The sequence below is a fragment of the Numida meleagris genome, chromosome 3 (assembly GCF_002078875.1).
Source record: "Numida meleagris isolate 19003 breed g44 Domestic line chromosome 3, NumMel1.0, whole genome shotgun sequence".
NCBI lineage: Eukaryota > Metazoa > Chordata > Aves > Galliformes > Numididae > Numida > Numida meleagris.
The window spans coordinates 50,191,834-50,208,048 of record NC_034411.1 but is presented as its reverse complement, the minus strand read 5'-3'; positions in this window follow the sequence as shown (position 1 = coordinate 50,208,048).

Genomic DNA, 16,215 nt, shown 5'->3' with positions numbered 1-16,215 from the left:
CAATTGATTAACAGCAGTTTGTTGTACAGCTTTTCTAGAAGGGGGTAATGAAGTGTTTTTAAGAGACTTGTACGAAATGTACTATAAAGTATGCATCTTAATTAGTAACAATGGGAATTATGTGTTGTCACAGAAAAAAAACATAGAAAATATGATTCAAGTTTAGGTGCCTAAAAGGTAATTCCACCTATTCTGTCACTTCTTCTCTAAAACAATTTTCCAGTGAGTACATAGAGTGTGTAACTATTAGATAAATAAAAACAACATTGTTTTTGTTGTGACATTTGTCTACTCCTCGTAATATTAGGAATCCAGGTTTACATTTTGGGCCCAGTTTCCAGCACATATTTCATCTACTTTTGAGGATGGCCCAGATCTTTTTATTAACACAGAGCAGAAAGGTTCTTATACCAGTTTTTACCAGTGGATTTAAATGGAGTTCAAATAGCCAAACTTTCATTAAAATCGCAAAGCCCTAAACAGTAGCTTATCAAAACCTGCAGATCATACTTTGTATTTAAAAAGAAGTTTGACAGATTATACTTGAAGAGAGTTAAGTTTTGTTATAGGAGAACTGATGGAGCCTCAGAATCAGTCTTTAACACAAATTAATATATATATTTCTGTGTCAGAAAATCTATAAAATTGAGATAGTGAAATCATTCAGATTTATCAATGATTTTCACTGGAATCCTCAAGTATGCATATACACACTGAACTTCATGGTGATTCCCCTTCTACTGAATGAAATGTTGTAATTGTTCTATTAAGCATAGGCATGTTAGATAATTGAAGCATTATACCTCAACAGATGCACAGGAAATGACTCCTGGATGTTACTACTTCGCATGAATGTGTGCCTGTACATATACGGAACTGCATGGCTGAGACTGAAGATTATTTTTGAGTAGTCTTATAAACGAAAGACCTGTCTCATTTGCCCCATCTTGCGTGTTTCTCCATTCATGTGGGTAGTTTAAACATAACATCAGAATGACAATGGAAATAACTTACTGTCCATGGAGTTTGAATTGAATTGTCGAGAACAGATCTAGGCAATAATAAAACTGTTATTTTCCAAATCTTTGGCTGAAGGCTGATCTGAAACCCTCCTGGGTTTTAACTCCTAATATCTCTCTCTCTTCTGGCCTGATATTTGCAGATTGATACAGATGAGAAAGAAATCCTCACAAGCTATTTGAGATAGCTGAGCCCACTGTTTTCTGAGTAAATTCCTCCACGAAACTGAATGTGTGTGTGATAAATCAAGAACCCACCAAGAGAATGTACTAACCAGGAGAATGGTTGGAGGAAGTAGTCAATGACACTTGGCAACAAAAAAGTGTGATTTCAAAGACAGCAATAACAAGTGGACAGATAGGTTTGTCCTTAATGGAACAAAATTGAAAATAAACATATAAAGTTACTATTGCAATAAAAACATTTGAAAAAGCCTTGCCTTGGAATTGCATAAATTTAGAAGAAAACCAGAATAAAACTCCACAAAATCCATCTTACAGGTCATGCCATTAAGTTGCATCTAAGAGAAAAGACAAAGTTGTATGCCGCGTGTTCATATCGTATCATGCCACTAACATCACTTTCATCAAAGAGAGTAGGTGTCAATATTAGACCTCTCCACTGAATGGAGAAATGTATTTTTGAGTACAAACATCCTCTATGAAAAGCCTTGTCCCAATGTATTAAGCAAAAGTAACACTGGAAATTGAAATAATGATATTTGTAGAAAATCTACTGACAGATTTGTACAGCTGATACAATTCAGAAGCATATCTGGGTTTTGTCTTGGTACATATCTATTTCTAAACATAGTACCATGGCATGTGAGACAGAGTAACTGCTATCGACAGGAAAATCTTTGTCATTGGAAGAAATCACTTGGAAGGTCATGGAAAAGATGATTATAAAGATGTTGAATATTAGCATGTGGGCCTTGCTTGCTGCTGTAACGAGGGTCCAACGTTGCAAAAGATTGAAAATCCTTATTCTCAGTTTCATTAAGAATATTTTCAGAGCAAATATAGTTAGCATAGTAGATCTTCAGTCCTACATTAACAGATTAGATTGAACGATTGCACTGGACTTTCATTTCAATACTTTTTGTGTTTGGAAAAGGGAAGATCAAAATATGATAGCTATCTTAAAAAAAAAATCAACACAACAGGAAATGGCAAACATGCCCATACATACCCTCCAATCAAAAAAGAATGCTACAATGAAAATATTGTAAGTAAGTAATTAATGGGTGTTATTGGAATTCCCCTTGGTGGCCATGCGTCCCATCTTGTCGAACTCAAACTCATATACCACAACTGACTATTGTCTTGAGAAAATCTTCCTAGTAGAAATACCTCTCAGCCATTCTCCATATTTTATCTCCACATGGAAAGCAAATTTAAACTAGCTGAACATTAACAGATAAAACACATCTTTCTTGAGAAAACAATTTCCAACCCACTGAGATTGTCTTAAGGTTTTAAAATTACACAGAACAACTGAAATGGAAAAACAAACATGAAATAGTGTTCTCTAGCAGATCTTTTCCCACGAGTTTCATTGGAAGACAAGATTTTTGGAAAAGTTGAGGAAGACTTAGGAGAAAGAAGGTCACATTATACTACAAAGTGTTTGTGTATCTATGCATAAACCTGCAGCATAAATGACAGAATTGTAAATAAACAGAAAATCAGGAAGGAATAAAATGTTGATTCTCTTTGAAGAGCACACATTGTTTGCATAACCATGCCTCTCTTCCCTCAAATGGGTTCAAATGGCATTTAAAACACATTCAAATGAAAAACGGGTTTACTGAGTAAAAGATTATTACTGAATCAAGATTAAATAATGATCTCCATGAAAACGTCTTGGGAGATTGAGGAAGATTCTTGAGGAATCTCTGTGCATGCTGCTAGGTAAAAAAAAGTGGGAAAGAAAAACTTCTTACTGGCAGCATGAATATACAGTCAGAAGAACAAGCCATAGATTGTTTCATCTATGTAAAACAAAACTACAAGGGACTTTAGGCAGTAATCAATCCAGCAGAGCCTGGCATCAAACAACCATAGAGTGACGTGCACTTGAAACTAATATTACTGCTAGTCAGTTATTGGAAAATGATTTTTGAAGTAATTTAATGGTGTTACTCAGCACTGTGATAAATCATACCATGGCAATGGGCACCAGATTTGATCTTCGAGATGAGTTTATTTCAGTTAATGGCTCAGCATATGTAATCAAGGAACTATGTTGATTTGCAAAGATCTGGGATTTCATGCTCTCGTCTAGCAGCCTGGACAACACAAGCCAAAGCAAAGGAAGATAGTTAAGAAACTTACCTTAGCTTGCCACATCAATTACATCAATGGAACCACAGGCTTCACTTACACAGGTATATAAGCAGAAGACCTAAATCATTAAACTCCACTTGCCTAATGCTCAAAGCTATGCAACCTGTGATTAAGTAAATAAACAAACAAACCTTCAAAAATGTATAAAGGATACAAATGCCACTAAATCATAAATGTCTAAACACTGAAGTTCTCCAATATAACAAAAATGTTGGATGATCTTCAACATCGTGACCTGATAACTGAAACTGGCATAGTCTAGAACAACCAAAGTCTATTAGATTCATAGCTTAACAAACTCACCTATATATATAAAGAGGGAGATAATTTGGCAGAGGTGAGAGCAGAGTAAATTTGACATCACTAGGTGGTTTGTTCAGTTTGTTGATCCTTCATTCCACTGAGCTTCTTGAAACAAATAATCCAGTGCTGTAACTTACATTTTAAATCAGTGTGTTTTGATGCTTACTGTTTCTTTCCTTGTTTACTTTTTTTTTTTTTTTTTAAACTGCGAAAGACTCAAATACTTAAGCTGGATTCACTGCAATTCCTAGAAGGATAAACACAGCCAAAAATATATTGTTCTTAAAATACTCTACCTTCTAAAGAATGGTACTTTTTCCCCCTCTGCTTCTGACAAAGGTGAGCTCTTGAAAAATGAGAAACATAATGCATATAGTTTGTTAATGACTAGCAGTTATGAAATTTCTTCTTTCACGTATCTCCATCTGGACATGAGGAAGTAAAAAGAAAGAAGAAAATATAAAACATAATAGAAATAGTACAAACCGTTTTTGTTTAAACATTAAGCAGGAGACATTAAGAAGAGACATTATTTTTCAAAGAGTGCTTTGGCTTCCTTGATTTATGGAGAAGATTCTCCTGGAGCCTGGAGAGAGCCACAGGGCAAAATTACTCTTGACTTCCCACTTGTGAGGAGCCAGCCCCTCTGCCTAACTTTAAATAAAGTTGCTGTAAACACTCTGCCAGTGCATTTACAAAGGATGTATGAATTTCTGATGGGACAAGCACATTGTAGAATTCCTAGAAACATCACTAGCATGATTCTTCAGAAGAATGCAAGGTGGTGTCTACACACATTCTTATGTACGGTAATCTCCTTCTTTCCTTGAGGGCACACACAGAAGAAGCTACCTTACTCAGTGCAGATGGTTTATTATACCGCAACATCCTTTGTTTAACTGCAAGAGACCTGGGGAAATAATAAACATGGAACAGTTATTTTCCACTTACTACTGAATCTTTAAACTGAAGACAAATTTATGTCACCACATTTACAAATTTTCAGCATCATGAGCTCATCACCCTTCACACCTTTTATAATAAGTATTAATTTGGAAGTCCATCTAAGAAAAGTCATATTTTAAAAATGTCTCTGTTGATTGTCTATAAAATAAGTTTAGAGGATCCCCTCAAAATTAGACCAACATAATTGCATGTTCAATAATCCACTAAAGTTTTAATTTTTTTGAAATTGTTGACACATAACCAACATCTTGTTCCCGTCAAGTCAGTATTGTGAGAAAAACCTGACTGACTCGATACTCTTATTTTGATTTTAATGTCGAAGTCTGTTAACTACATTTGTCTTTTTGCTGTACAATTTCTGCACTTTGCAAGTTCTTTATATTTCTCTAGAAAAATAAAGGGTGGAGTTCAGGTATTAACATGCCAATTTTGGAAATATTTCCAATGGACTAGTATTTTTATCTTCAAATCAGCTAAACAGTCTACTCTTTAGTTAAGTATATATCTTACACATGACTCCATAACAAACTGTGTTGCAGTGTTGCATTGGTAAGGCTCAGCTTCATTTTGCTTATTCAGCATGGTATCATTAAAATCACAGTATTAACTCTGTTGAACATCATGCTTCTCTATCAGACATATTAGATTCAAAAGACTTTACCTCATATTTTGTCAGTGTCAAAGCAGTATTTTTGACTTTGTCCAAACACGCTCGAGTTCTACCTAACAAATCAATGCATCATAATGCTGATTAACAAGAGAAGGTGGCTTTTATGTCTATCATCTTTATTCTATTCCATCCCACAGTGCTAGTTTATCCCAAAGATTTTAATTTGCCTAAAAAAATAAGGTCTTTGACAATCTGATGTCCATTCTTCTCTTACTAGCCTTAATAAAACTGCTAAAACCAAAACCTTCACACAGAAATGAATCCCACTCAAGAAGAAATACATTCTTCAGAAACAATAGCATGTGTTCATGAATATAAAAAAATATAGTAGATTTAAGACAGAGTGGAGGATCTTGACTTACATTTTCAGGAATATCAGAACTGTAGTGTGGCTTCTACCGAGCAATCTTATTGTGTTTCCATATATGAATAAAGATTCTCTGTGGTCTAAGATCTGAAGATCTGATTAGCAAACCTCATGAAGATGTTCACAGTTTAATACAAGTGACACTTACTTGCCTACAGCGATTTCTCTAGTAGGTGAAGTAACTTAATGAATAATTGAAACAGTGTTATTTGATACCTGCTCAATTATTCAATGCTAAAGAATATAATTTTTTGTGTAAACATTGCTATCCTGAATTTGTTTAGCTGTACTGCTAAGATCACAGTGATATCTTTACCTGCAGTGACAGTGAAGAAGCCAAGACTGTTTTCTGATGGCTACTCTATGTTTTAGCAGAGGAGAAGTATTATTTTCAGAGATATTAAAAATGGGAGTGCTCATGATTGTGGATCTGGGGTGTGTTCAAGAATGCATAAAGAAGGTCAGAGATTTAACAGTGTACAGTAAGAAATTTTTTGCCCTTGGCATTGCCAGTTGTATCTTACAGAAAATTTCTAATTCATCACAGAGCACTGGAGCTCAGCATTCCACTCAGTTATTGGTGACTGGATTAAATTTCCAGCAAAACTGTAAGAAAGGTAAGATGCAATAATTAGACTGAGGATTTGAAGCAACGACCAATGTACAGTTTTGAAGAAAAATGTATTTGAATGTTGTAGGTTACACAGGCAAACTGATGAACTAAATATTATCTACCGAAATACAGTTTGCACATTTATATAAAGGGAGAAAAAGCTTTCAGGCTTTCAGCTAAAACTGAGAGGTTGTCATTTCACATCAGGTGTTTTTATTCAATCCAGCAAAATGCACACACTTAAGAAATAGTTTTGGCAACTGAAAGTTCAGATATGCAAACAGAAATATGTTATCATTTGTATAGGGTCCTGCAAGAATGTTTGAACATTTGAAGGCAGGTGATCTGAAAGGTCTTTACATCTTTTATGATTCTCATCCATTAAAAGACAACTTCCTCTGAGATAGAGCAAAATGTGAAAAAGCTTGACTTAAAGAGATGAAAACCAAACTTACCGCTTCAACAGTTACCACTCACCACGTGACACTTTAAATGAAAGGTCTGATATTTTTCCAAATATGTATTTTAAATACTTTGCTTTGTTTTTCTGGAATAAGCTTTTCTTAATTCCAACAGGAAACCCAGGCCTTCACTCTTCTGCAGCAGATAAATTAAGTTTTCTCATCTTTACACTGTGTATAGCAATCAGACTCTAAAGTGGAAGTCCCCATTGCTTAGTGTGCACCCTAATGATTCTGCAACTCTTTTCAAGGAGTTTCCGGCACTAACTTGGCTAAGTGCTCCCTTCTGAGAAGTACTTTTTGACACTATTTGCTCTGTTGAAGTTAAATACATGAGTTGTTTTATATACATAGCTGACACGTATTTAATAGACACAAAGTTATGATGTCACAAACTTTTATATGTTTAGGCTTAACTTTTGAGTTAGCTCCAAGAACCTGAGGTTCTAGCAAAACAGATTTGCTTACAGTTCATCAGAACATGCTGTTTAAACTTTGAGATTTCTTGCAAAGATTGCGGACTAGCCCTATCATTGCTTCTCATAAAAAGGACAAAATATTGCAAGGAGAAGCACAATAGGACAGTTTCCTAAAATAATTGGATTGTCTCTGATGCTTTCCTAAGTTTGACAACAGCAGAAGAAGAAACAGCGTACTGCTTCCACAACTTAATCATAATGCCTTAATCCAGGACAGCAATAATTGAGTTTTAATGTCCTGCACTGTTGCTTGTCATAAGTTCTCTTTGTGTGAAACTGTGACCTCTGCTAGGCAAGATTAATGGTTAACAGTGTATATAATATTTATTAAACCTCTTTTTATATTGCTTGGCAATCTGTGCTGCCATCAAACAACTTAAAATAATTGACATTTAGCGCTTCAACCTTCTTTTGACTAAGAAGCATGACATTCATGTAGATAGCAAACATTTGGCAATTGCTGTAAATGTCTCCAAATTTAACACCATGACCTTTTCTCAGGTAAATGTTTTGGGATAAAATGTAAATAGTGATTTGCTGTATGTCAAATATCATGGAACGTCAAGTTCACTGTCTTGTTATTCTTGAGAGGTTTGCAAGGTTGATCTTGACCTGTTGTTTCATCTTTTAAACTTTCCAGTGCAATACATCCTTGATTTTTTTTCGTTTTTTTTTTCTCTCTTTTTTTCCACTCTATTTTTGTTATTTGAACACTTGGATAATTTAATTGTATATATCTTTTTTATTTATTTATTTTTAGTTTTATAGTTCTGTTGACAAGAACCCAGTATAATTGCCATAGTAAAATTGCCCAGTAAAATGAGACATCAGTTTTAGAAAGGTAACCTTGGTAATGCTGCATATTTTTAAATGAGTGTTTTTTAAAAGGATTATTTTATTCTTCGCTTGTCTTGTTACATACTCTGTACTACAGAAACAATAAAACAAAATTCAAACTAGGATAACTGGATGAAGAAAAAATGACTAGAAAAACACTAAATGTTGATTTATTTGGGGTCAAAAAGTCACTATTGCTTCATGACTGAATTTGCTCCAGAATGACCGCAGGAGGTGTCTGATTGTATTTAAGGTGAGCAGGTATAAGTACACAAATGATTATTTGTGTACTTAACCACTTTGGAGTTTCTAACATGGAGTTATCACAAGGATAGTCACAAAACAGAGTACATATTTGCTATGATATGCCAGTTATTGCTGTTCACTGTTATCAGTGTCCTGTTGTCACCTTTCTTTTCCACAGGGTAATCCTGTTCCTCTCTCTCATTTAATGTTCTGCTTTCTGAATATCAGTTTGCACAAAAAAAATCCAAATAAGGCACATAAAACCTCAGTGAGAGCTGCACATGTAAAAGTCATCATTGTTTCTAAGATCCTTTGCAGTTCCTTCCCCTCATACCTCCACAGAGGGCTGTGGGATGCATGAGGAACTTTGGTTTTCATTCAAGGGCCAATATTTCTTCAGAAAATTGCACACCCCTTATCTCCTACAGTTTCTGTCAGAAGAACACTGTCAGCCTCTATTCCTAATCGTTCACCCTGCTGAATATGGTATGTGCCAAGAAGAAACTCTTTGCCAACCAACACAGTTCCTACCGGTTGCCAGCAAAACTTCCTGTTCTGTCATTATAAGACAGCAAAATTCTCTGCATAGGAAGCCAGCAGTAGCCTTCCCTGTTTCCAGATGTGTTTGTTATGATAATTAAGCTTGCAAGCATCTATTCAACTCTCTGTTGTCAATGTAATATTAATGAACATTAATTAAATAAAGAAACAGTGCAAAATAAGGAAACTGTTTAAGTGAATAGCTGTAAGAAAATGCAAAGAATGGACTACCAAGACTTACTTAAATGGGAATATATTTGCATTTGTGTTGATGAAAAAGGTATAAATAAAAGTCATCATACTGAGAAAAGCACAGAGCAAAAGCCATTCAAACTAGCCATCACATCATACATTTTTAACAGGTGGCCAAGTGGTGGATGTGTGATAGCAGCTAGAAGAAGTAATTCATGTTGTCATGAAACACGGTGTAACCTGAGAACAGTAACAGTCTGCCAGAATAGAAGTTGAACACATCTGCAGAGTAGAAAGGAGCAAAAGCCCCACCCTAAGAAACTCGCAACTCAAAAGATAGAGTGCAGAGTGCTGATTTATTGCACGACTCACATGACAGCTGATGGGACATTAAGGATGAAACATATTCTGCCAGTCTGTCTGTATCGACAGACTATCAAATAACATGTGTGGATACGTTTTTTAAACAGTAAGAAATTAGCTTTGTGTTCTAAGTGACATATTCAGTGACTGAAGATGTCTATCAGCTAACTGCAGATTTGCAGAACAGGCAGTGTAAAAATCATTATCTCTTGACTCAAACAACATTCAAAGACACTGATGAGCAAAAGAGTTAACTCCATCAAGTCACCAGTAGTTATGATCAATAACCAGAGCCATAGGACTCGCTCTCAAATTGTAAGTGGCAAGAGAAGATAAAAGCAGCCATATGCTACAGTAATAATGACCCAATAGTCAATAATAAGGTTTCAAACATATAAAAGTCTAGTTGGATTTCACCAGCCTCCCATTTCCTTAGATACTTTGTTTCTAGATCACATTTAGAAATTTTGACCTTCCCTATTGATTAAATGGCAATTTCATATGGCCAATGATTAGATAATCCAATCTTATCTGACAAAAGTGATCAACTGTATATGAAATAAAGGGCAGAAGTTGTGTAATTTACAATACAAATGAGATGGTTCCTGTGGTTCTGATTAAATAAAACAAAAAAATCAAATTAAACAGTGATCAAATTACAGGGGTGGCACTGTAACAATATTAATTTTTCATGATTCATTTAATTTAAGACAGCACTTAGCTAAAAAATAAATAAGAAAGAAAACCCTTTTTACTCCTTCCTTCTTTGAAGTTAATTAGCCTTGCTTAAAACTATTTCTTAAAGTAACGTGGTGCAAAACACTGAGAGATCTTTTCAAAGTCATCCATAAAGTGATGACAACATTCTCAGTGATGAATTTAACTTTAGAATAATGCTTCTCTGTTCAAAAAAGATTTTTCCCAGACTTGTTCTGCCTTTTCCAGAGAAACAGCTTTCCAGTACAATACAAAAAAGGTATCTTCAAAGGATCATCCATCTCAGTTTACCGTGTCCTAAAACTCACCAGACAATTAATCCTGGAGAATTTACAGATGAGGCAGCTCTTTCCGAGCATCCATTTGATCTCTGTGTCCATGAGCAGGAGGGTGAGGGGACAGAGGTGGTTCCTCCAGGACGCACCCCTCCTGCAAACCTGGAGGACAGATACCAGTGATCCCTGATGTGCTTCAGGCACTAGAGGCAGCAGATACAGCTGTAGGTAGGTATGTAAAACATTACGGAAGCCTTGGTTGCACTAACAGAGCTATTTCTGGAGATAGATGGGCTACAGCTGTGCCTGTCAATGTATGGGAGGGAAATACCACGAAGCTACCTCTGAGGAGGAGGCATCATTAGGCAGCTTTGTGTGATGTAGTCATTTGCCACTAATATGTAAATGAAAGTTCTATGACTGGAGAATTCACCTCAAGCTTGTACCTAAAATGACTGCCCATTTTTAATAAACAGTTCCATGCTAAAAGGTAACAAGATTGTCAATGTGTCTCTGATATCCTGATCAGGAGGTCAGTTGTGCACAAGGATTCACTTTTGACTGTTTGGAGTCAGAAATGAAGAAATAAAAGGATTAAGTATGTGGTTCAAAGCTACACTATGGATAAGATGGTAGATGGATTATTTCTAGAAATAATACAGGTGCAAGTCTGATAGTGGAAGACAGGATGAAATAAAAAGTGGTTAATATATTTTTTTGCATCCTTTATTAGTATAGAGACAAAAACAATACTGTAGAACAAAAGAGTGGTTTAAAAGATAAATGAAAGTGGTGAAAGTCTGATGATATGGCTTTAGTAACTGGCTTCCATTTCTGAGAAATGTGAAATGCACTAATTAGATATAAGGAATACAAGGTTTTCAGAGGTCGCTTTCTAGCTATTTTACCAATAGTTTTCTTCATATCTCTATGTCAAATACTCTTCAACTGTTTGGCATCTGAATAATCCATTACTCCTAATTATAACTTTTTGCCCTGTACTAAGAGGGTATTCTCCTCTCTTATACTCTAAGCTGGTTTCTAGTTGTCTGGGAAGTTCTGTAGGTTGTGCAAATATTTGTCTTGACAGTGGAAGAGAGAAATAATGATTCACATACAAACAACGTGGAATCACTTTGACATACTACACGAATGTCATTTCCCTTCCTTTTCATTGTTTTCTGCTATGAGCTGCTGCCTCCCAGGCAATAGGAGGGAAGGCAATAAGGTGAATAAAGATTAATCATTAAAATAATCAGTTAACACTAAAGATTCCGTAACTATTATTTACTTCATGAGTGATAAAATGTATGTGCTTTTGAGCACAGAGTTGAAATTCAGGACGAGGATATTATTCAAGTAAGAGACTAGATTTTTTGGGTGACACCTGTAAGAAGCTATGTAATTTAGTGAACTGAAATACTTATGAAATTCCGAAGGCCCTGAAGATCCATGAATGTAGATGGCCTGAGTAAATTGGGTAGTGGTCTGTGGGCTTCAATACAGTTGCCTATAATAGAATTTGTTTTCATAATGACTGCAAATAACATACAAAAGGAAGAAAATTACAGTTGCAAATTCAAGCACATCAAAGTTGACACAGTCTTAAATCAGCTCCCATTTATTATATGTCATGATACATCCTTTAATGACATGATAACATACCCCTAACTCATTAAATGTGCAGAATGTTCTGTGATTAAAGGAAGAATGTTTTACAGAAGGGAAAAAAAGCACCCTCTGTTTCAACATAGGATGAAAGCCCAGGAAAGATGGCTGTACCTGTGGTTCTGTCACAGACTGCATTTGTGATGCCTATTAGAATGTAGATAAAAAAGGATTTGAATATGACTGCACGACCAAACCTGTATTTGCTAATTTTTGAATACATTGTATTTTCAGAAGTATCTTTCAGAAGTATCTTTCAGAACCTTTTCTGCATGAAATATGAGTTATATGCAAGAAAACTACATCAAGGTTATGAGATCCTCAAGTATTCATCTACTGGTGGTAAACGCTTTCTTATTTCAGTAACGCTGAAACAGGTAACAGTTCTTAGGAACAGTAAGCTAGCAAGAGTTGCTTTACCACAAAACAAAATCAGCTCTTACAAAGAAGTGCAGACCAATCAGGAAATGGAAAGATTCTTGCCATTTGAGCTCATCCAATGCTGGTTTAATGACTCAGTTATGAAACGATATAAACTTACAGAATTCAAAATACAAGCATACTTAAATGTTTGATCTTTCCTGATAATACTTTTCTGTACAAGGCTTTTTGTTGTCAGACAGCCCCTGTCTACGTAAATTCTAATTCTAGATTTAAAAATACCTTACTGCAAACTAAACAGTGCCTTGGGTAGTTAAGCCATTGTGGATATTTCTTTTTAAAGTGCTTTCTTTCTTGTTTGTTTCCTAAGTATTTGCAGAGCCTGTGCCTGAAAGCCAGGAAGAAAACACTGTTTCAGTTGTAAAAGATACTTTTTATACATGAGACACTAGATAAACATGCTAGAGTAATTGGTACACTGAATAATGTTAAAATGCATAGAAACATGGATTTGAATTCTCTAACTACCATCTCATTTTATACAGAAACTTATTATACAGTTTTCAAAATGTTATTTAAATTGTAATTGGCACTTGAATAAAAAGTTTAGTGACAGTAAAAATTTTCATCAACTGTTAGTGAGGTTTAAATGAGCATTGAAGTAAGTAGACATTACAATAAAACACTATGAGTTCAGAAATTATAAAACAGAAAAATCTGTTTTGATAAGAATTATTTTTTCTCCAAGAAACTCTTTTACTTCCTGAAGCTTAATGTTATTGCACAATGTCATCTCTATTTTGTTCTGTGAGCCAGAATGTAAAGAAATGCACACAGGTATTGTTTACAAATATGAAAAACAGATGTTTTTAAACAAGAATACCATGGTGGGTTTTTTTTTGTTTTTGTTTTTTGTTTTTTGAATGTTGAATAGATCTTCTTTCTTAGTACTGCAAAAAGCAAAACATTCATCATGGAAGAAAATTATAAAAACACATATGATCACAATTCTGATTTGACAGCTATTCTGGAATAATATAACATACAAACTGCAATTTGCAATTATTAACACCCAAAGAAACTGATCTACCAGTTTCGTTTTTTTGTTTTTTTTTTTGTTCCACTCAAAGTATCCTGGCTCTTATAGAGTTTAATATCAGATTTTAAAACTCATTTTAGAGTAGTGCTGTCTATTTAACTTATTTAAGACTTATTTTATATCTCTAACTTCCTCTCATTATCTTATGATTGTAATTCTATCTAAATTCATTATTTAAGTCAACAGAAAAGAGTGAAAGGGCATTGAAATGTGGAAAAGAATACAAAGGCAGCACTCTGCAAACACAATAACTGCAGGCTGTCTATTGTTAATCTTAGTTAATGTGATCTTGGTTAATGTGGACTTACCAGGATTAGCAATTGCAGCTTGAATGTTGAGTTTTCAGTATTGCTGCAAAATACAAAAAAGATTTAGCACACGCTGGAATATGGATTTGAAAGTAAGAAGCACAGGTAAGTTATTCAGTAGCAGTTTATGGAAGATTTCAAGTGAAAAAAAATGGTTCATCTATGTTATTATTTCCACAGAATGGGTTGTTTCCCCACTATAAAATGTTAGCAAGAGCAGCTGAGGTTTTCTATGGTTGCACTAATAATATACCAATTTTATCTTTTTTTTTTCTTGGTTTACAGCGAGTTCAAATTAGGCTTCATAAGTCATAACTTCCTAAGATGAATGAAGATCCTTGACGTTATATTTCTAGTGAAATTGGTATTCAGAACACTTTCACAGCTGAGGGTTGCTTGTGTGTAGACAAAAAGCTTTTCATTTTCTGAGGATGGCTGAAAATGGACCAGAGATTCTGAAAACAATTTGCAATTTATACCTGAAGGGACTAGTTCATATTAAGTGCATTTAATTTATGGATTGGAAATTGGGCTTCATGAAGCTGTTTCTGGTACTTCCCTAGCTGCTTGCTCTCCTCTTACAAAAAGCAGCCAGCTGTAGCCAGTGACTACAAGGAATGCTTTTGAAGGCCACTGCAATGGATGTTTCCAGGAGAAAGCTATGCTGCTGGATGAAGCAATATTTGTTTCAGGGTTGTGGGCACAGCAGAAAAGGGATATTTCCATCCCACCTGCTTCACTCTGGACCACCTGCAGCTGAACCATGTCAAAGAATACAAATCTACACTGCCAGCATCTATCTTGAACTCGGGTAGTGTAACACAGATTGCAAAAATAGCATAGATAAATATTGCAGATTTATACGTAGAAAAATGAGACTTCAGGAACTCTGTTAGCTAAAAAAATGCTTTCAGTGAGAGATTGCTAAAAGCATATATCTTTTAATTGGGGAGCACAAACTGCTTCCGAAATGGCAGGGGGGACTCATTGTTCCTGTCCCAACCCCAGAGAACATTCTCTGCATCGAACAGCTCGTAGTCTGAGCTTACTACACAGTAAAAACCATTCAGTGTTTGGTAGGTGGGTGGGGATCTTGATATTTTTTCCATCCCAGGCTTCCTCTGGTACTGAACTGAACGTCTGCCAACCTTTGGCTGAGCACCTGCAGGACAGAATGTGTTTATTCAAGTGCTGAAACTATTCTTAGACAGTGTTTGTTTTTAGTAGACTTTCTGGTTGCTCTTGATTGCTAAATTAGTTTACATATTGATTTGCCACCCAGTTTACCTGCAAAAATTCTCTTACTCTTGGACCTCAATGAGTTTGAAGATAAATCATGATATATATACGTATATTTTCACTAAATGTGTTTAATTTAAATTTGAGAAAAGCTTGAAATACCCTTCTTAAATTCATGTCCCTATTCAACTTAATCAAGTGAAGGAGTCCTGATATCAAGAAGTTAACCCACTGTATCTCCTGGAGGCATGATGAAACACGCAGCAATGTCCTTCATTAAATAAGGTGGGGCCAGGAAACTCTCATACCACTTTCCTTTAAAGCCACAAAACTTTTTCCTTATATCCACTCGTGTCTCTGTAAATGCTGGAATACATATAGAAATTTGTAGTCCAAGGGCATCCAGGTATTATGTAATCACTAGATCTTCAAGGATATCAAGCTCCTGAAACTCTGTTGAATCCCAGTAGCTTTAGTGACCTAAATAGCTTTGAAGATATCAGCGGTTTACGGGTGTTCGGCCTGGTTCCGTGACAAAGGGGACGGGGGACCCACTGGCCCATGCCCCGGGAAAAGGGAAAAGGGAAAAAGGGTAAGGAGATGGCCCTGAGAGCAAAGAACAGCGGCAACAATCTGAGGAGAAACAAACTAATTTACTAAATAAAATATCGGAATGCAAAACAACACACTATAATACAATATAATTACAATTTAAGCGGATAAATCCAATACAGAGAGAGAGAATGTTCCAAAATCAAGGTAGGCCTTACTCTACTACCGATGATAAGACGGCTGGAGAGCGAGGTGCTGCCAAACGAGAGACGGCGGGAAAAAGGGCCGAGGTCTCGTGATCTGCAAGTTTTTATACTGCGAGCTTTTATCTTTTCCCTCCGGCTGGAAAATGGTAACAGAGGAGCAAAGTACCGTGGGGAATGCAGTAGTCCTTCTCTTCTGAGAACCAGGTACATTCACTACATGATGTTATGATGTGGAATACCAATAACCGAAAATCATAAAACCATGACAGAAGATATGGTTAGAGAGACTTCCTATTTTTCTTCCATCCTCACATGACAAAAGTCTCCATTCCCTATGAGAAAGTGAGTATTACTGTGCAATGTTA